Genomic DNA, 22687 nt, shown 5'->3' on the forward strand with positions numbered 1-22687 from the left:
TAATCAAGAGAGCCTGAGAGTAAAGCCAGTATTTAGAGGTAAAAATTGAATCCTTAATTTCAGGAAAACTGAGTTCCTTCTGGCTTATACATTAGGCCTCGGAGGCAGCAAAGTCTTACAGAAATGGCAAAATCCTACTAAAGATAACTTAGAGTGGAACATTCCAGTTGAACAACAATGCATTGAAGTACATTTAAAAATTAGGGCTCTCAGTAAAGTCTTTTTTGTCTAAAAACAGGTTTGGCACTACGGGATGTCAACTGCTATTCTCTTTCGAATAATCTGCCTTGCATTCTTTGTTGATGGCTGTGGGTGACAGGATTAGGCATGTAAAGAATCATGATACATAGGGAGCTTTTTTCTTCCCCTTAAAAGAGGGGAAACTTGATAGCTGATGGGACTACTGGGAAAAAAGAAAAATACAGAAAAATAGCATTTATTCTGTTTTCATAATTCTCATCTTTATGGTTCTAGTGCCTTCCATGTTTTTTTCAATCTTGCATAAAAATAAAAACATGTCAATGGTACAAAAGAAAATTCTGAAATAAGAAGGAAATCACACATAATTTTGCCACCCAAAAACAACTTTCATGTTTACTTATTCCCTTAAAGACCTTGTCCACATGCATACATACTTTGGGTAGACATGGACAAGTTATATGTTTTGCTTTTTTACACATTATTTGTTATAATTGCTTTTCTATAGTCTTCCCAGTGACCACTGACTGTGTGCTACTGATATTTACTAACTGTCATTCACAAATTTATTATTTCTCTTCAGTGGACTTTAAACTTATTTCCCATATATAATGGAAAATTATTTTAGTTATGAAATGTAATTCTGACACATGATACAACATAGGCAAACCTCAAAAACATTATGCTAAGTGAAATAAGCCAGGCCTAAATGGACAAATATCATAGAATTCCATTTATATGAAGTACCTAGTATTGGCAAACTCCTAAAGACATAAAGTAAAATAAAAGTTATTTTGTGTATATATCCCTAGCCACGGGCTAGGGACAGAGGGAATGAGTAATTGTGGTTTAATAGATATAGTTTCTGTTTAGTATGACAAAAACATTCTGGAAATGGGTAGTGGTGATGCTTATACAGCATTGTGAATGATCACAAACCACTGCGTTGTACGCTTAAATATGGTTAAACAGTAAGTTTTGTGTTATGAGTAATTTACAACAATTTTTTAAAAGAGTATGAGGAGGGGTCTACCCAGGATTTTACCACCTAATTGATTCAGAAAAGAAATGTTGGGGGGCAGTTCCAAGATGGGCGAATAGGAACAGCTCCATTCTATAGCTCACAGCGTGAGTGACGCAGAAGATGGGTGATTTCTGAATTTTCTAACTGAGATACGGGCTTCATCTCACTGGGGCTTGTCAGACAGTGGGTGCAGGACAGTGGGTGCAGCCCACCGAGCATGAGCCAAAGCAGGGCGAGATATCACCTCACCCAGGAAGTGCAATGGGTCGGGGAATTCCCTTTCCTAGCCAAGGGAAGCTGTTAGAGACAGCACCTGGAAAATTGGGTCACTCCCACCCTAATACTGCACTTTTCCAATGGTCTTAGCAAATGGCACACCAGGAAATTATATCCTGTGCCTGGCTCAGAGGGACCCACACCCAGGGAGACTCACTCATTGCTAGCACAGCAGTCTGAGATTGCACTGCAAGGCAGCAGCGAGGCTGGGGGAAGGGCATCTGCCATTGCTGAGGCTTGAGTAGGTAAACAAAGCACCCTGGAGCCCACCACAGCTCAAGGAGGCCTGCCTGCCTCTGTAGACTCCACCTCTGGGGGCATGGCATAGCCAAGAAAAAGGCAGCAGAAACATCAGCAGACTGAAATGTCCCTGTCTGACAGCTTTGAAGAGAGTGGTGGTTCTCCCAGCACAGAGTATGAAATCTGAGAACGGACAGACTACCTCCTCAAGTGGGTCCCTGATCCCCAAGTAGCCTAACTGGGAGGAATCTCCCAGTAGGGGTAGACTGACACCCCACATGGCCAGGTACCCCTCTGAGACAAAGCTTCCAGAGGAACGATCAGGCAGCACATTTGCTGTTCAGCAATATTTGCTGTTCTGCAGCCTCCACTGCTAATACCCAGGCAAACAGGGTCTGGAGTGGACCTCCAGCAAACTCCAACAGACCTGCAGCTGAGAGTCTTGACTGTTAGAAAGAAAACTAACAAAGAGAAAGAACATCCACACCAAAACCCTATCTGTACGTCACCATTATCAAAGACCAAAGGTAGATAAAACCACAAAGATGGGGAAAAATCAGAGCAGAAAAGCTGAAAATTCTAAAAATCAGAGTGCCTCTCCCACTCCAAAGGAATGCAGCTCCTCAACAGCAACAGAAGAAAGCTGGACATAGAATGACTTTGCCTAGTTGAGAGAAGAAGGCTTCAGATGATCAAACTTATCCGAGCTAAAGGAGGAAGTTCCAACCCATGGCAAAGAAGCTAAAAACCCTGAAAGAAGATTAGATGAATGGCTAACTAGAATAACCAATGTAGAGAAGTCCTTAAATGACCTGATGGAGCAGAAAAACATGGCAAGAGAACTACGTGACGAATGCAAAAGCTTCAGTAGCTGATTCGATCAACTGGAAGAAAGGGTATCAGTGATTGAAGATCAAATGAATGAAATGAAGTGAGAAGAGAAGTTTAGAGAAAAAACAGTAAAAAGCAATGAACAAAGCCTCCAAGAAATATGGTACTAGGTGAAAAGACCAAATCTCCGTCTGATGGGTGTACCTGAAAGTGACAGGGAGAATGGAACCAAGTTGGAAAACACTCTGCAGGATATTATCCAGGAGAACTTCCCCAACCTAGCAAGGCAGGCCAACATTCAAATTCAGGAAATACAGAGAATGTCACAAAGATACTCCTCGAGAAGGGCAAGTCCAGGACACATAATTATCAGATTCACCAAAGTTGAAATGAAGGAAAAAATGTTAAGGGCAGCCAGAGAGAAAGGTCAGGTTCCCCACAAAGGGAAGCATATGAGACTAACAGTGGATATCTCAACAGAAACTCTATAAGCCATAAGAGAGTGGGGGCTAATATTGAACATTCTTAAAGAAAAGAATTTTCAACCCACAATTTCATATCCAGCCAAACTAAGCTTCATAAGTGAAAGAGAACTAAAATCCTTTATAGAAAGGCAAATGCTGAGATATTTTGTCACCACCAAGCCTGCCCTACAACAGCTCCTGAAGGAAGCACTAAACATGGAAAGGAACAACCAGTACCAGCTACTGCAAAAACATGGCAAATTGTAAAGACCATCGATGCTAGGAAGAAACGAATCAACTAATGAGCAAAATACCCAGCTAACATCATAATGACAGGATCAAATTCACACATAACAATCTTAGCCGTAAATGTAAATGGGCTAAATGCTCCAATTAAAAGACACAGACTGGCAAATTGGATAAAGAATCAAGATCCATCAGTGTCCTGTATTCAGGAGACCCATCTCACATAGACAGACACATATAGGCTCAAAATAACTCATTTTATGAGATCAGCATCATCCTGATACCAAAGCCTTCCAGAGGCACAACAAAAAAAGAGAATTTTAGACCAATATCCCTGATGAACATCGATGCAAATATCCTTAATAAACTACTGGCAAACTGAATCCAGCAGCACGTCAAAACACTAACTCATCACAATCAAGTGGGCTTCATCCCTGGGATGCAAGGCTGGTTCAACATACACAAATCAATAAACATAATCCAGCATATAAACAGAAACAAAGACAAAAACCACATGATTATCTCAATAGATGGAGAAAAGTCCTTCGACAAAATTCAACGCCCTTCAAGCTAAAAACTCTCAATAAATTAGGTATTGATGGGAAGTATCTCAAAATAATAAGAGCTATTTATGACAAACCCACAGCCAATATCATACTGAATGGGCAAAAACTGGAAGCATTCCCTTTGAAAACTGGCACAAGACAGGGATGCCCTCTCTCACCACTCCTATTCAACATAGTGTTGGAAGTTCTGGCCAGGGCAATCAGGCAGGAGAAGGAAATACAGGGTATTCAATTAGGAAAAGAGGAAGTCAAATTGTCCCTGTTTGCATATTACATGATTGTATATTTAGAAAACCCCATCGTCTCAGCCCCAAATCTCCTTAATCTGATAAGCAACTTCAGCAAAGTCTCAGGATAGAAAATCAATGTGCAAAAATCACAAGCATTCTTATGCACCAATAACAGACAAACGGAGAGCCAAATCATGAGTGAAATCACATTCACAATTGCTTCAAAGAGAATAAAATACCTAGGAATCCAACTTACAAGGGATGTGAAGGACCTCTTCAAGGAGAACTATGAACCACTGCTCAACAAAATAAAAGAGGACACCAACAAATGGAAGAACATTCTATGCTCATGGATAGGAAGAATTAATATCATGAAAATGCCCATACGGCCCATGGTAATTTATAGATTCAATGCCATCCCCATCAAGCTACCAATGATTTTCTTCACAGAATTGGAAAAAACTACTTTAAAGTTCATATGGAACAAAAAAAAAGCCCACATTGCCAAGTCAATCCTAAGCCAAAAGTACAAAGCTGGAGCCATCATGCTACCTGACTTCAAACTATACTACAAGGCTACAGTAACCAAACAGCATGGTACTGGTACCAAAACAGAGATATAGACCAATGGAACAGAACAGAGCCCTCAGAGATAATACCACACTTCTACAACCATTGGATCTTTGACAAACCTGACAAAAACAAGAAATGGGGAAAGGATTCCCTTTTTAATAAATGATGCTGGGAAAACTGGCTAATCATATGTAGAAAGCTGAAACTGTATCCCTTCCTTACACCTTATACAAAAATTAATTCAAGATGGATCAAACACTTAAATGTTAGACCTAAAACCATAAAAACCCTAGAAGAAAACCTAGCAATACCATTCAGGACACAGGCACGGGCAAGGACTTCATGTCTAAAACACCAAAAGCAATGGCAACAAAAGCCAAAATTGACAAATGGGATCTAATTAAACTAAAGAGCTTCTGCACAGCAGAAGAAACTATCATCAGAGTGAACAGACAACCTAGAGAATGGGAGAAAATTTTTGCAACCTATTCATCTGACAAAGGGCTACTATCCAGAATCTACAAAGAACTCAAACAAATTTACAAGAAAAAAACAAACAACCCCATCAAAATGTGGGCAAAGGATGTGAACAGACCTTTCTCAAAAGAAGACATTTATGCAGCCAACAGACACATGAAAAAATGCTCATCATCATGGGCCATCAGAGAAATGCAAATCAAAACCACAATGAGATACCATCTCACACCAGTTAGAATGGTGATCATTAAAAATTCAAGAAACATCAGGTGCTGGAGAGGATGTGGAGAAATAGGAACACTTTTACACCGTTGGTGGGACTGTAAACTAGTTGAACCATTGTGGAAGACAGTGTGGCGATTCCTTAAGGATCTAGAACTAGAAATACCATTTGATCCAGTCATCCCATTACTGGGTATATACCCAAAGGATTATAAATCATGCTGCTATAAAGACACATGCACACGTATGTTTATTGAGGCACTATTCACAATAGCAAAGACTTGGAACCAACCCAAATGTCCATCAATGATAGACTGGATTAAGAAAATGTGGCACATATACACCATGGTATACTATGTAGCCATAAAAAATGATGAGTTCATGTCCTTTGTAGGGACATGGATGAAGCTGGAAACCATCATTCTCAGCAAACTATCACAAGGACAAAAAACCAAACACCACATGTTCTCACTCATAGGTGGAAATTGAACAATGAGAACACTTGGACACAGGAAGGGGAACATCACACACCGGGGCCTGTCATGGGGTGGGGGTAGGGGAGAGGGATAGCATTAGGAGATATACCTAATGTAAATGACAAGTTAATAGGTGCAGCACACCAACATGGCACGTGTATACATATGTAACAAACCTGCACGTTGTGCACATGTACCCTAGAACTTAAAGTATAATAGTAATAAATGAAATGTTGATGGTAAGAATATGGGTAGAGAAAATTTTTATTTGGGTAGATGTTAGAAGCTGCGGCCTGGGTGCGGTTATAAAAGCAATATTAAGTATGAGGAGAAGGAGGCCCTGAACTAAGGTCATTGCAAGTGAATGGAGTAGGGAATAGATAGGAGAGGTATTTTGGACAAAGATGTGGCAGCTGATAGGCGTGGGAGTTGTTCTCATGTATCAGCCCAGTCTACAAAGTTCTCAGGGCAAATGGAACACAAGCTTTTTCTGCAGGAAGTGATACAGCATGGTAGATCTTGAATTGAGACTTCTAAAATCTTTACTAAAACTTTAAAGGAGAATACAATAGTAAAACACAAGGGTATGGGCAATTTTAGTTGACAGGTGATAAACAGAAAAGACAGATCTTGGAGGTGGGGGAAAAAAAAGACCAGTTTTTTTTGACAACTGCAAGAACAGCAGAGTTAAACAGGGGATAGGCTCATGTCAGAGATCCAGTTCTATTTACTAAAATTTCCTTGAGTATTCAAGCATTCTGAAATTCTGAGATCTTGCAAAAGGATGCCTTTGTTTAAACTTTCCTTCATCTAGCTACAGAACATAGTTGAACTTTGAAGCCTTTGACCCCAGACAAGACTGGGGCATTTACCTCTGTAAGAACTTGAGGAATTTACTTGGTCTCTCTGAGCTTTGGTATGTTTAGAATGAGGATGATACTAACAGATTCTACATCATGATTGTTACTTGAATGAAGAAATATAAAGTGCATTTTAAATTCATTTGGTCCCTTAACATTGTCCCTTCCCTTGTTATCTTTTCAGAGTTTCTTCTTGAATGGCTCAAGGACTGAAGCATCCCACAAAATGATTCTACTGAATAACTCCCAGAAGCTGCTGGTTCTATACAAACCCTTGGCCTGGAGCATACCTGAGTCCCTGAAGGTGAGGGAACAGTGAGAGAGTCAGAGGCTTTGTGCATGTTTCTTTACCTTTCTGTGCCTTTACCTTTGTTCTTTTCATCAAGGAAATAGGAATAATATTAGCGCCTACCTCTTAAAGTTTTTGTGGACACTAAATAAATCCATACAATGTAAGTGCTAAGAGCATTGCCAAGTGCCCAGCTAGTGCACAGTAGCTCTTTGGTATCAGAAGGACACCTACCTGTGAGTTCTGCCTACTTGATGGTGACTTCATGTCAATCAGAAGGGTCCTAGAGATGCTGCTGATCTCACCATCACTGACTTGGTCACAGTACTGTCTGTTGACTTCTGTTTTTCTCTTTCTCTTCACATCCAGATCTCCATCTCTGAGGATCCCAGGCTCTCCTAGTCTTTCCATCCTTCCTTCAGGTGTACGGCTCTGTGTACCACATAAATCACAGGAACCCCTTCAATATGGAGGTGCTAGTGGACTCCTGGCCTGAGTATCAGATGGTTATTATCCAGCCTCAAAAGCAGGTAGGCACACAGATAGGGATGGGTGGAGCCAGGTTGGTCCAAAGGGCCTAAGGAACTGACCAGTTGAGACACTAGGGCTGCTTTTATAGAGTGAAAGAAAATGTGAGTATTTTAAAAGACTCCTTAAGTACTTCGCACCTTGCAAGAGCGCCATGTGTTCCCACCCTTCCTGTAAAGCATAAGACTCATCTAGGAAAAGGGGTGGAGGGGGTAGAGGAAGAAAATGATAAGGCTGACACTCACAGACTAAGGGCCTTTTGAGGTGGCAGGGGTCACCTGCAGGGGCTGAGAGGAGGCAAATTTACAGGGAAAGTTGGGTGTCTGAGATATCAGAACAGTGACTTAGAAACAAAAACCAAAGCAGAAGTCTACCAGTAAAAATTTCCTCTCAGGGCCAGGCATGATGTCTTCTTCCTGTAATCCCAGCACTTCAGGAGGCCAAGGCAGGAGGATCACTTGAGCCCAGGAATTTGAGACCCGCCTCTGCAACATAGTGAGACCTCATCTCCACACACACACAAAAATAAATAAAAAATAAACAAAATTAGCAGGGCATGGTAGTGCATGTTTATTCTCCTAGCTGCTCAGGAGGCTGAGGTGGGAGGATGACTTGAGCCCCAGAAAGTCAAGGCTGCAGTGAGCCAACATCACACCACTGTACTCCAGCCTGGGCAACAGAGTGAGACTCTGTCTTAAACAAACAAACAAAAAAACAAGAACCAGGAGGTTACTTTGCAGGAACCAGAGAAGGGAATCATAATTACTGTGTGTCAACTATTTGGAAGCAATTGTCTTGTTAGTGACTTATCATTAGAACAATCTAACGAAGTGACCATTAATGTCTCCAATTTAGAGATAAGGAAATGACACTGAGAAATATTAAGTCATGTAGCTGCTGGATACCAGACGTTAAAGCATTGCCCAATCTGAATTAAAGTTCAATGGACTGACGGTAACCATAGGCTCTTTTCTGAGTTTCATCATGTGTTAAAATGGGAAAAATAACAGGACCTTCTTCAGAGGATTACAAGAGGTTTAAATGAGATATTGTACTTCAAAGACTTAGTACATAGCACATGATTTTAAACAGTATTTACTGTAATTAGCCATTATGGTAATTGGAATAAACTATTAAGCTGAAATAAGGAATAAACTATTAAGCTGAAATAGTAATACAAACCTGGGTCTATTTTTTTGCCCTAAAGACTTCCCCTTTTTGTATGTATTTTATGCACATCTGGTTAGTGAACTGAAGCCTCATTGCCAGCCCAACTTCATGCGAGTATAGGCGCTGAGCCTCCAAATAGTAATAAGCCACCTGAATTCAAGACTAGTGTGCAAACTGGGTCAGGATTGGAATGCAGAAAGTGACAAAGTGACCCTAGATTGAGGAACAAAGGGGTAAAGGGGGTGAGAGCCAGGCTGAGCCTAACACCTTCCCTAAGGATGTTCTTTTGATTTCCTGGCTTCCTGACAATTTCGGATTGAAGATGAATGCTTAGTTTATTTAATCCATGGTCCAAGTTCTTCAAAGTGTGATATGCTAAATAATTGTAGGAAGCCAAATTGTTCTTTTTACTTCACTGACTTTGTATTTATTATGTGTATTTTAGCATCGTAACTATAGCATCAAACCATAACTTCATATATGCATTGCTTTGAACAAGGCTAGTTTTTATAAAGTGAGTCAATATACAAAAATATTGAAATATAAAAGTTCCACAGGACACATATATGACCAAAAAAAAAAGGAAAGATTGAAATATGCTGCAATTTACTTTGAATTACATTCACCTTGTCTGATTCCATAGTATACCATGTTTCGTGCAGTGTTGAAAGTCAATTTGATCTTGAATAATAACTTTTTAGGGTGGGAAACAGAATTTATCTAGAAAAAATATTTTTTTGTTGGTTTTTAATCACAATGATAATATATGCTGATTATACAAGGGAAAAGTTTAACATGATTTTAAGAAGTTAATAACCTCTCACTTCCCCTCCCCTCCTCTCCTCATTTCCTACCCTTTGGGGTAATCAATGTCCTTGTGCATATTAACATACACTGATGATCTCTCCTGTCATCACTTTATTTATTTATTTATTTATTATACTTTAAGTTTTAGGGTACATGTGCACAATGTGCAGGTTAGTTACATAGGTATACGTGTGCCATGTTGGTGTGCTGCACTCATTAACTTCTCATTTAACATTAGGTATATCTCCTAATGCTATCCCTACACCCACCCCCACCCCACAACAGGCCCCGGTGTGTGATGTTCCCCTTCCTGTGTCCATGTGTTCTCATTGTTCAATTCCCACCTATAAGTGACAACACGCGGTGTTTGGTTTCTTGTGCCTGTGATAGTTTGCTGAGAATGATGGTTTCCAGCTTCATCCATGTCCCAACAAAGGACATGAACTAGTTCAACCATTGTGGAAGTCAGTGTGGTGATTCCTCAGGGCTCTAGAACTAGAAATACCATTTGACCCAGCCATGCCATTACTGGGAATATATCCTGTCATCACTTTTTAATTTGCCTTTGACATATGGGCATCCCTTTGGGAAAATGAGTACAGAACTAATATATTCGTTTTAATAACTGTGGCATTCCACAGAGCTAATGCAATGCTATTTAGTCACTCTTTCTTCTGCTGTTGGGTTCAAATTGTTCACACTTTGTTGCAAGTACAAACAATGCTTCAAAAAATGTCCTCTTATATATGTCTTTACATCCTGGAAACTTTTCTCAATACAATTGATTTCCAAAAGGGATGTCTCCAAGTCAGAATTTATTTTATCATAAGTAAGCACTGCCAGATTACCTTCCCAAAGGATTCCAGTTTTATTTCCATTAGCAATGTGTGGAAGAATTGTTTCCCCACATTCTCACCGGCACTGAATGTTTTCCCTCTTTTAACTTATGCCAAACTGGTGAGTGAAAGTTGGCATCTTATTGTAGATTTAACTTGCATTTCCATGACTAGTGATAGTCAACATATTGTATTTTCATATGTTTATCAGTAATTTGGGGTTTACTTCTGAACTGTTTGTATTGTTTGACCATGTTTACACTGGGGTTTTATGTCATTCTTAAAATTCTGTAAGTGTTTTGGATACTAGGGATACTAACACAAGGTGTATGCTACAAATTTATTGCCCAATTTAGAATTATTTTCTATTTTATTGATGGAGATTTTGACATGAAGAAATTTTTAACTTTCCTGTAATCAAATATGTTATATTTTTCACTATGACTTCAGAGGTTTTGTTTTCTTTAGTTAATAATTAGGAAGATTTTTCCTACTCCAAGATCATGCAAGTGTTTTCTTATTTTGTCTTACAGTGAGTTAATTTTTACTTTTGACATTTCAATCTTCATTCTATTTAAAATATGTTTTTGAATAGCATGAAATAACATTCTTTTATATTTTTCTTCCTTATGGCTGGCTAATTATGTTATTACTATTTATTAAATAAGTCATTCCACTACTGAAACATAAATGTCTATTTTGTCATATCACCTTTACATATTTTTGTATCTATTTCTGTATTTGTTTCTAGTCTTTTCTTATGCTATTTCATTGTTTTGTGGTAAATTTTAATATCTAATAAAGCAAATCACCCTTCACCAATACTTTTCTTACTTTCCTATTTCTTATACACTTAAGAGCTATATGAATATCAACTAATCTTTCCAGTTCCCCACCAACTACCCCAACTAACTATTGCAATTGTGGTTAGTATTGTCTGAAAGACGATTGTGGAAAGATTACTATTTTTGCGGTACTACATCTTGTCATCTAGAAATATGGTCTTTTTCTCACTTTTTTCAGTTTCTGTTCTATGCCATCTTGTAAAATTTAAGTGTTTTCCTGTAGTAAACTACGTGATTTTCCATTAAGTTTACTTTTTGGTATTTTATATTATTTGTTAAGATTATTAAATTATTTTTTCCTTTTCTATTTCTGAGAATTATTATTTTGTTATTGCTTTTCATTTGTATTTTTGATTTCCAAATATGTGACACTATTCTTTAAAATCCTGTTTGTGTAGGGTGTTATTTGGTTTTGTTTTTTGTCAAAGTCTCTTGGATTTTCTCAATGCATAATACTGTAATGTACAAACAAAGTTATTTGCTGCTTCTTTGCCAATATTTGTAAGGGTTTTTAGTTTCTTGACTTATTGCATAATGTACAACCTAAGGAAACAATACCAACTAACAATAATAATATTTTTATACTTGTCTCATTCCTGATTTTAATAAAATAGCTATAACAACATATATGTAGAATTGCATTTGATTCTGTCTTTACATGTTTAGAGCATTTTCCTCTTGTTCCTACTTTCATAGAACTTATATTTATAATGGAGAGTAAATTTTATATTGTTTCATTTTTGTCTTTTCTATTTGGCAACTTATATACTCATGTAATTTTTCCTCCTTTAATTTATCACACTAAAAGATCTTCCAATCAAAGCCATTCAAGCCTTTCTAAAACAAACTGTTCCTGTTCACATTTTTTTACCTTTTTTTAAATTATACTTTAAGTTCTACGGTACATGTGCACAACGTGCAGGTTTGTTACATAGGTATACATGTGCCATGTTGGCTTGCCGCACCCATCAACTTGTCATTTACTTTAGGTATTTCTCCTAATGCTACTCCTCCCCCAGACCCCCAGCCACCCACCCCCTGAAAGGCCCTGATGTTCCCCATCCTGTGTCCAAGTGTTCTCATTGTTCAATTCCCACCTAGGAGTGAGAACATGCAGTGTTTTCTTTCTGTCCTTGTGATTGTTTGCTGAGAATGATGGTTTCCAGCTTCATCCATGTCCCTGCAAAGGCCATGAACTCATTCTTTTTTATGGCTGCATAGTATTCCATGGTGTATATATGCTACATTTTCTTAATCCAGTCTATCATTGATGGACATTTGAGTTGGTTCCAAGTCTTTGCTATTGTGAATATTGCCGCAATAAACATACATGTGCATGTGTCTTTATAGTAGCATGATTTATAATCCTTTGAGTATATACCCAGTTATGGCATCGCTGGGTCAAATGGTATTTCTAGTTCTCGATCTTTGAGAAATCACCAAACTGTCTTTCATAATGGTTGAACTAATTTACACTCCCACCCACAGTGTAAAAGCATCTGTATCTTTCCACAGCCTGTTCAGCATCTGTTGTTTCCTGACTTTTTAATGATTGCCATTCTAAATGGCGTAAGATGGTGTCGCATCGTGGTTTTGATTTACATTTCTCTAATGACCAGTGATAATGAGCATTTTTTCATGTGTCTGTTGGCTGCATAAATACCTTCTTTGGAGAAGTGTCTGTTCAAATCTTTTGCCCAATTTTGATGGGGTTGTTTTTTTCTTTTAAATTGGTTTAAGTTCCTCATAGATTCTGGATATTAGCCCTTTATCGGATGGGTAGATTGCAAAAATTTTCTCCCAGTCCGTAGGTTGCTTGTTCACTCTGATGATAGTTTCTTTTGCTGTGCAGAAGCTCTTTAGTTTAATTAGATCCCATTTGTCTGTTTTGGCTTTTGTTGCCATTGTTTTTGTGTTTTAGTCATGAAGTCTTTGCCCATGCCTATGTCCTGAATGGTATTGGCTATGTTTTCTTCTAAGGTTTGTATGCTATTAGGTCTTACATTTAAGTCTTTAAACCATCTTGAGTTAATTTTTGTATAAGGTGTAAGGAAGGGATCCACATTCAGCTTCCTATATATGGCTAGCCAGTTTTCCCACCACCATTTATGAAATAGGGAATAGTTTCCCCATTTGTTGTCTTTGTAAGGTTTGTCAAAGATCAGATGGTTGAGATGTGTGGTGTTATTCCTGAGGCTAGGGTTTTGTTCCATTGGTCTGTATATCTGTTTTGGTACCATGCTGCTTTGATTACTGTAGCCTTGTAGTATTGTTTGAAATTAGGCAGCATGATGCCTCCAGCTTTGTTCTTTTTGCTTAGGATTGTCTTGGCTATTCTTGCTCCTTTTTGGTTCCATATGAACTTCAGAGTAGTTTTTTCCAATTCAGTGAAGAAAGTCTTTGGTTCCTTGATGTGGATGGCACTGACTCTATAAATCACCTTAGGCAGTATGGCCATTTTCACAATATTGATTCTTTCTATCCATGGTCATGGAATGTTCTTCCATTTGTTTGTGTTATCTTTTATTTCATGGAGCAGTGATTTATAGTTCTTGAGGAGGTCCTTCACATCCCTTGTAAGTTGGATTTCAAGGTATTTTATTCTCTTTGTAGCAATTGTGATTGGGAGTTCACCCATGATTTGGCTCTCTGTTTGTCTCTTATTGGTGTAGAGGAATACTTGTGAGTTTTGCACATTGATTTTGTACCCTGAGACTTTGCTGAAGTTGCTTATCAGCTTAAGGAGATTTTGGGCTGAGACGATGGGGTTTTCTAAATATACAATCATGTCATCTGCAAACAGGGACAATTTGACTTTCTTTTTTCCTAATCGAATACCTTTCATTTCTTTCTCTTGCCTGATTGCCCTGGCCAGAACTTCCAACACTATGTTAAATAGGAGTGGTGAGAAAGAGCACCCTTGTCTTGTGTTGGTTTCCAAATGGAATGCTTCTAATTTTTACCCGTTCAGTAAGATATTGGCTCTGGGTTTGTCATAAATAGCTCTTATTATTTAGAGATACATTCGATCAATACCTAGTATATTGAGAGTTTTTATCATGAAAGGCTGTTGAATTTTGTTGAAGGCCATTTCTGCATCTATTGAGATAATCATGAGATTTTTGTCTTTGGTTCTGTTTATGTGATGGATTATGTATATTGATTTGCATATGTTCAAGCAGCCTTACATCCAAAGTATGAAGCCGACTTGATCGTGGTGGATTAGCTTTTTAGTGTGCTGCTGGATTCGGTTCGCCAGTATTTTATTGAGGATATTTGCATCGATGTTCATCAGGGATATTGGTCTAAAATTCTCTTTATTTGTTGTGTCTCTGCCAGGCTTTGGTGTCAGGATGATGCTGGCCTCATAAAATGAGTTAGGGAGGATTCCCTCTTTTTCTATTGATTGGAATAGTTTCAGAAAGAATAGTACCAGATCCTCTTTGTACTTCCTGTAGCATTCGGCTGTGAATCCCTCTGGTCCTGGACTTTTTTTGGTTGGTAGGCTATTAATTATTGCCGCAATTTGAGAACCTGTTATTGGTCAATTCAGAGATACAACTTCTTCCTGGTTTAGTCTTGGGAGGGTGTATGGTTCCAGCAATACATGGATTTCTTCTAGATTTTGTATTTTATTTGCATAGAGGTGTTTATAGTATTCTCTGATGGTAGTTTCTATTTGTAGGATCGGTGGTGATATCCCCTTTTTCATTTTTTATCGCATCTGTTTGATTCTTCTCTCTTTTCTTGCTGGCGTTCTATCAATTTTGTTGATCATTTCAAAAAACCAGCTCCTAGATTCATTGATTTTTTTGAACGGTTTTTTGGGTCACTGTCTCCTTCAGTTCTGCACTGATCTTAGTTATTTCTTCCCTTCTGCTAGCTTTTGAATTTGTTTCCTCTTGCTTCTCTAGTTCTTTTAGTTGTGATGTTAGGGTGTTGACTTTAGATCTTTCCTACTTTCTCTTGTGGACGTTTGGTGCTATAAATTTCCCTCTACACACTACTTTAAATGTGTCCCAGAGCTTCTGGTACATTGTTTCCTTGTTCTCATTGATTTCAAAGAACATCTTTATTTCTGCCTTCATTTCGTTATTTACCCAGTAGTCATTCAGGAAAAGGTTTTTCAGTTTCCATGTAGTTGTGCAGTTTTGAGTGATTTCTTAATCCTGAGTTCTAATTTGATTGCACTGTGGTCTGAGAGACAGTTTGTTGTGATTTCTATTCTTTTACATTTGCTGAGGAGTGTTTTATTTCCAATTATGTGGTCAATTTTAGAATGAGTGCGATGTGATGAGAAGAATGTATATTCTGTTGATTTGGGGTAGAGAGTTCTGTAGATGTCTATTAGGTCCACTTGGTGCAGAGCTGAGTTCAAATCCTGGATATCCTTGTTAACTTTCTGTCTCATTGATCTGTCTAATGTTGACAGTGGGGTGTTAAAGTCTCCCATTATTATTGTGTGGGAGTCTAAGTCTCTTTTTAGGACTCTAAGGACTTGCTTTATCAATCTGGGAGTTCCTGTGTTGGGTGCATATATATTTAGGAGAGTTAGCTCTCCTCGTTGAGTTGATCCCTTTACCATTATGTAATAGCCTTCTTTGTCTCTTTTGATCTTTGTTCGTTTAAAGTCTGTTTTATCAGAGACTAGGATTGCAAGCCCCGCTTTTTGTTGTTTTCCATTTGCTTGGTAGATCTTCCTCCATCCATTTATTTTGAGGCTATGTGTGTCTCTGCATGTGAGATGGGTCTCCTGAATACAGCAGATTGATGAGTCTTGATTCTTTATCCAATTTGCCAGTCTGTGTCTTTTAATTGGGACATTTAGCCCATTTACATTTAAGGGTAATATTGTTATGTGTGAAATTGATCCTGCCATTATAATGTTAGCTGGTTAATTTGCCCACTACTTGATGCAGTTTCTTTATAGCATCAATGGTCTTTATAATTGGGCACATTTTTTTCTGTGGCTGGTACCTGTTTTTCCTTTCCATGTTTAGCGCTTCCCTCAGGAACTCTTAGGCCTTGTGGTAACAAAATCTCTTAGCATTTGCTTGTCTGTAAATGATTTTATTTCTCTTTCACTTTTGAAGCTTAGTTTGGCTGGATATGAAATTCCAAGTTGAAAATTCTTTTCTTTAAGAATGTTGAATATTGGCCCCTAGTCTCTTCTGGTTTGTAGGTTTTCTGCTGAGAGATCCGCTGTTAGTCTGATGGGCTTCCCTTTGTGGGTAATCCAACCTTTCTCTCTGGCTTCCCTTAACATTTTTTCTCATTTCAATCTTGGTGAATCTGACAATCATGTGTCTTGAGGTTGCTCTTCTCGAGGTTGCTCTTCTCAAGGAGTATCTTTGTAGTGTTCTCTGTATTTCCTGAATTTGGATGTTGGCTTGCCTTTCTAGGTTGGGGAAGTTCTCCTAGATAATATCGTGAAGAGTGTTTTCTAACTTGGCTCCATTCCCCCCGTCACTTTCAGGTACACCAATCAAACGTAGATTTGGTCTTTTCACATAGTCTCATATTTATTGGAGGCTTGTTTGTTTCTTTTTACTCTCTTCTCTCACTTTGTCTTCTCACTTTATTTCATTAATTTGATCTTCAATCACTGATATCCTTTCTTCCACTTGATTAAATTGGCTATTGAAGCTTGTGAATGCAACAAGAAATTCTCGTGCCAAGGTTTTCAGCTCCATCAGGTCATTTAATGTCTTCTCTACACTCTTTATTCTAGTTAGCCATTCGTCTAACCTTTTTTAAATGTTCTTAGCTTCATTTCAATGGGTTAGAAGATGCTCCTTTAGCTCAGAGAAGTTTATTATTACCGACCTTCTGAAGCCTACTTCTGTCAACTCGTCAAAGTCATTCTCCGTCCAGTTTTGTTCCATTGCTGGCAAGAAGCTGCAATCCTTTGGAGGTGAAGAGGTGCTCCAGATTTTGGAATTTTCAGCTTTTCTGTTCTGGTCTCTCCCCATCTTTGTGGTTTTATGTACCTTTGGTCTTTGATGTTGGTGATCTACAGATGGGGTTTTGCTGTGGATGTCCTTTTTGTTGATGTTGATGCTATTCCTTTCTGTTGTTAGTTTTCCTTCTAAAAGTCAGGCCCCTCAGCTGCATGTCTGTTGGAGTTTGCTGGTAGTCCCTCTATACCCTTTTTGCCTGGGTATCACCAGTGGAGCTGGCAGAACAGCAAATAGTGTAGAACAGCAAATATTGCTGCCTGATCCTTCCTCTGAAAGCTTCATCCCAGAGAGGCAACCTCCTGTATGAGGTGTCTGTCAGCCCCTACTGGGAGATGTCTCCCAGTCAGGCTACATGGAGGTCAGGGACCCACTTTATGAGGCAGTCTGTCTGTTTTCAGAGCTCAAACACCATGCTGGAAGAATCACTGCTCTCTTCAAAGCTGTCAGACAGAGACATTTAAGTCTGCAGAAGTTGTCTGCTGACTTTTGTTCAGCTACGCCCTGCCCACAGAGGTGGAGTCTATAGAGGACATAGGCCTTGTTGAGCTGCGGTGGGATCCGCCCAGTTGAAGCTACTTGGCCACTTTGTTTACCTACTCAAGCCTCAGCAATGGCGGATGCACCTCCTCCTGTCAGACTGCAGCCTTGCAGGTTGATCTCAGACTACTGCACTGGCAGCGAGAAAGGCTCCATTTGTGTGAGACCTGCTGAGGCAGGCACGGGAGGGAATCTCAAGGACTGCTGGTTGCTAAGACTGTCAAAAAGTGCAGCATTTGGGCAGAAGTGTACCATTTTCCCAGGTGGAGTCTGTCATGGCTTCCCTTGGCTAGGAAACAGAAATACCCCAACCCCTTCTGCTTCCTGGGTGAGGCAATGCCCCATGCTGATTTGGCTCTCCCTCAATGGGCTGTGCCCACTGTCCAACCTGTCCCTATGAGATAAACCAGGTATCTCATTTGGAAATGCAGAAATCACTCATCTTCTGCATCTAACTTGCTGAGAGCTGCAGACTGGAGGTGTTCCTATTTGGCCATCTTGGAAGTGCTCACGTTCTTCTGATATACTACTGAATATTTTATGCAGAATTTTTATATATGTATTCATAAGAGAATATGGTCAATAAGTCTCTTTTTGTTATTTTTTTTTAACAGATTTGGCATTAGGAAATTTTCTTCTGTTTCCAAAGCTTAATATTAAAATTATGTGTTTGTTTTGGCTTGTGTACAATTTAAATGAAAAATAATCTGATTGTGGCTACTTCTTATTTTTTAATTTTAATTTTTTTCTTTAGATACAAGTGGTCCATATGCAGATTTTTTACATGTGAATATTGCATGATGCTGAATTTTGGAGTACGGACCGATCCCATCTGCCTGGTAGTGAGCATCGTACCCAATAGTTTTCTAACCAGCCCCTCTGTCTCTACCCTCTAGTAGCCCACAGCATCTATTGTTCCCACATTTATATCCATGTATGATCAATGCTTAGCTGTCAGTTATGAGTGAGAACATGTGGTATTTGGTTTTCTGTTACAGCATTAATTTGCTTAGGATTACTGCACTGTGGAAAGTAGTCTGGAAATTTCTTAGAGAAATTAAAACAAAGTTACCATTCAACCATACAATGCCATTAGTAGGTAAATAGCCAAAAGAAAATGAATGATTCTACCCAAATGACACACGCATTTGTATATTCATTGCTGCACTGTTCACAATATGAAAGAAATGGAATCAACCCAGATGTCCATCAATTGTAGACTGGATTAAAAAAACATGGTATATATATTCCTGTGGAATACTACAGAACAACAGAAAAGAATAAAATATTGTCCTTTGTAGCAACATGGGTGGAGCTGGAGGCCATAATCCTTGTCCAATTTTTAAACGGTAGATTTTAAATTTAATTTCTCATATTTTATAATAGTTTGTTGAGGTTTTCTATGTTTTTGAAAGTCAATTTTGATAGTTTATTTTTGAGGGATAACATCCATTTCTTTTATCACTAAATATATTGCCTTTGAGTAGTATATAATCCTCTATTATAATTTTTTTGTTCTTTTCTGTTTGCATTCTCATCTCTCATACTCTACGCTTATTTTTTTATTTTTGCTTTTTCTCTGTCTCTCGTATTTCCTTAAAATACCTTACCAGAAGTTTATTCCTCTCTCTCTTCTCTTTCTGTTTTTGCCATTTAAAAATGAACTCTGGTTTTTATATATCCTTTACACTATGTCTTGTTTTCCATTTCATTATAGGTAGCTTTCATTTTTATAGATGGTTCCATTTGTTTTCTTCTAGTTTACTTTGATAATCTTTTTATAATTCCTTGAATATTTACTTGGCTATTTTCAGTTATTTTTAAAAATCTGGTCTTTTAAAACATCTACTATTTTAAATTCATGGAAGTTTTGGTTTCAGCCATATTCAGGAACTTCCATTCATAAAAACACTCGCAAATTCTTGAAGTTTTCTTTAAAATTAGTCACACTATTTTCTCTTTTTTCTAAAATAATATTCACTGCTAAAACTCTCATACTTATTGTTTATATTTCACCCAAGAAACAGAAATTCATCTTCCCATGAAGCTTGTGGCTTGCCAGAAGGTGATCACCAGTCTATTTTTTTCAAACCCATAAGTCTAACACCACATAAATTACCCAGAGTGCTGCCAAAATTTCAGCTATTTCATTCTATTTTGTGGGCTTCTGGCTTTAAAGACAGTGTCACTCTTTGAACAGGCTGATATCCTGTAGGCTTGGGAAAAGGCTGTGTCTCATTAATGTTTATATTCACTAAAGTATCTTGCCCAAGCCCTGGACACTAGATTCTAGGACACTATAGATTCTAGGTGTCTGGTGAAACAGTAGGCACTAAAATTTAGATAATTCACAGTTAAATTTATTTTGAGCCAAGTTTAAGGACTTAATCCTAGAGATACAGCCTCAGTACATCCCAGGATGTGTCACACAGGAGGTTACGTGGGGACACAGTATATATAACAGGGGGATACCTGTGGCCCAGGAGGTGAGAAAAGCAGGGAGAGAAGCAACTGTTGCAATCTGATTCTGCTGGGTTCTCGGTGATGCTATATATAAAATAAAGTAAGTGTGCAATTGAGTGAGTAGGGAGAAAGGTGAGGCATCTTAAGGCCTGGTGGAAGGTGGCTGATTTCATCCTGTCTTCTTTCTGGATCTGATAAGCAGTTTTATAACCAGTACCTGTCAGTGAAATATTTAACAAACTCCAGTTACGCAGGCAAGAGGTCAGCAGTAGCTTATACGCCTAGGTTTTATTATCTGTGTGCCCACCTGCAGCCATCATGGGCCACTGGTAAAATTTTCTTTTGAACTTTCATTTTTCTGATAATTGCAATCAGTGAGAGGTGAAGAAAAAGTTCAATTGAATGATCTGAACTTTCACCATCCTAAACAGGAGATGACTGATGACGTGGATTCATACACAAATGTACATTGTATGTTCTCCAAAGAGACTAAAAAATCACAAGAAGTTTTGAAATATGTGAGATCATAAACTGGAAACAGATACTCCAAATCCATGATAACGAGTCTGAAGAAATGGGCAAGCAGCTGTTCTTCTCAAATTGAGTCATCAACTAATATTATTAGCATCACCTGAGAGCTCAATAGAAATGTAAATTTACAAAAACTCTGGGGACTGGGAGAAGTAGAGCAATCTGTGGTGTGACAAAGACTCCAGCAGATTGTGGTGTAAACTCAAGTTTGATAACGACTAAGCATTGATGTATTAATCAGGTGGGAACAGTGTAAGTAGAGAACTCCATGTCTGACAATATTGCTTTCTTGGCTTTCTTCCCAGGTCTTCAAGAAAGTTTAGGTGAGGGGATAAGAGTGGCTGCATTTTCAAAGTCACTGAAGGTAGAGCAATCAAGAGCAGTCCTCTTTATTATGGAGAATATCCTGAAGTTCCATGACTCCAATAAAAGCAAGCTGGAAGCTGAGCTGAGTCAGGCCACCCAGATGATGAATTTGAGAGACAAAAACATGTGCTGATCATTTATAATTGCTATTCCTTGTACATTTTTGTTATTCACATAAGTGAGTTTTGGAATGAAAAGAGGATGAATTCATTCTTTGGGATGAATAAAAGTTGTCAATGGTCAAAATACACAGCTTGCAATGGTGGGTCATTAGACAAGAAGAGTCCCTGGGATCTCTAGAATGTGACGGCACCCAGAAATTACAGGGGTGAGGATGAATGTTGTTGTCTTTCTTTTTGTTTTCTACTGTGAAACTCCCAACTTTAAGAATGCCCTGTTGGTTGTCTCTTATTCAGGGCTGGTAAATGATAACTGGAGGTGCGGGAAGAATGAGAGGAGCTGGCGTTACATCAAGCGCTGTATAGGAGCCCTGCCAGCAGCCTGTATGCTGGGTCCAGATGGGCCTCTGGTATCATGATTAACCTTGGACTCTTCTTGTGATGTAGGAATAGCCTACAGCATGGAAAAATACCAAAGGGCAGAAGACATGGCATGGGTGATCGTGGGATTCATGAAATATCTGCATCAGAATAATAGTCCATTTTACTTCTCTTTTCTAGAAGTAAATGATGACTCCCACAGAATTGTGGGGCAGTTCTGTTCCTTTGAGGCCACCTGTAAGTACCACCAATGGACCTGATACCCAGAGAATCTAGTTCCATTTTAGACAATGAAGCTACTTAGCTATCTTGTGCAAGCCATCTTCTCTTAATATATCCGTAGAAGAAACCATAGAATAGGTTTCTTCACTTATAAATGTTTATTTGGCATTTATGACATGCCAGGAGCTTTTCTAACATAGAGACTTGATGTTAGAAGACACAGCCATGCTCTTGTGGAACTTACAATCCAGGCTGGAGGCAGGGAAGGGTATAGTCTTTAAATATGCATAAGTGTAGTAGGGAAAGACGGGGTTAGCAGTAAACATGTAACTAGAAAGCCAGGCTCAGTTCTTACCTCTTAGAATCAGAACTCTTTATGAAATGTGGTTGACAGAATCTGCTATCTGGAAGATAAATGAAGGACTTTAATTAAATTGTCATTAGAATATACCTAATCTATATGGATACTTTATTGAAAATAAATAACCCTGATATATATGAATTGATGAGGCAATGGCTACACTAAAGAATGGAATCAGTCTCTTTGTTTAGTGACTAGCAAGGTATCAAAGTAAAGTCTCAGACAAATGGCTTTCCTAGGCTACCTTTCATCATTGTTACGCAGAAAAGGAAATCTAGAGAATCAAGTGGACTGGCCTTGGGGCCTCTGCTATGGAAATAACATTTGTTGTGCCTCCTTTCTCTTACTCTTTCTCACTTCCTCATCATTATTGAAGCATGGCACAGGGCAAGGTGTTGCATGTGAATCTGGTTATAAGTTCAGCATTTGGTGTTTGCCACTGCTATCTTAAAGGGTCACGGGCATTCCAGGGAAAGTGACCACTAAGGTGAGGACTGGAGAGTGAGTAGGAGTGAGCCAGACAAAAAAAGCGGAAAATCTAGATGATGGAAAGGACACATGCCATGCACTATCATTAGAACTTTCTATT

At 38.6% G+C, this 22687-nt stretch overlaps 1 pseudogene; it reads left to right on the top strand.

The window, feature by feature from the left end:
- Positions 1–6909: 6909 nt before the first annotated feature.
- Positions 6910–21802, top strand: LOC103782924 (glycine N-acyltransferase-like protein 1; annotated as a pseudogene).
- Positions 21803–22687: the final 885 nt, after the last annotated feature.

The sequence above is a fragment of the Pan paniscus genome, chromosome 9 (genome assembly GCF_029289425.2).
Source record: "Pan paniscus chromosome 9, NHGRI_mPanPan1-v2.0_pri, whole genome shotgun sequence".
NCBI lineage: Eukaryota > Metazoa > Chordata > Mammalia > Primates > Hominidae > Pan > Pan paniscus.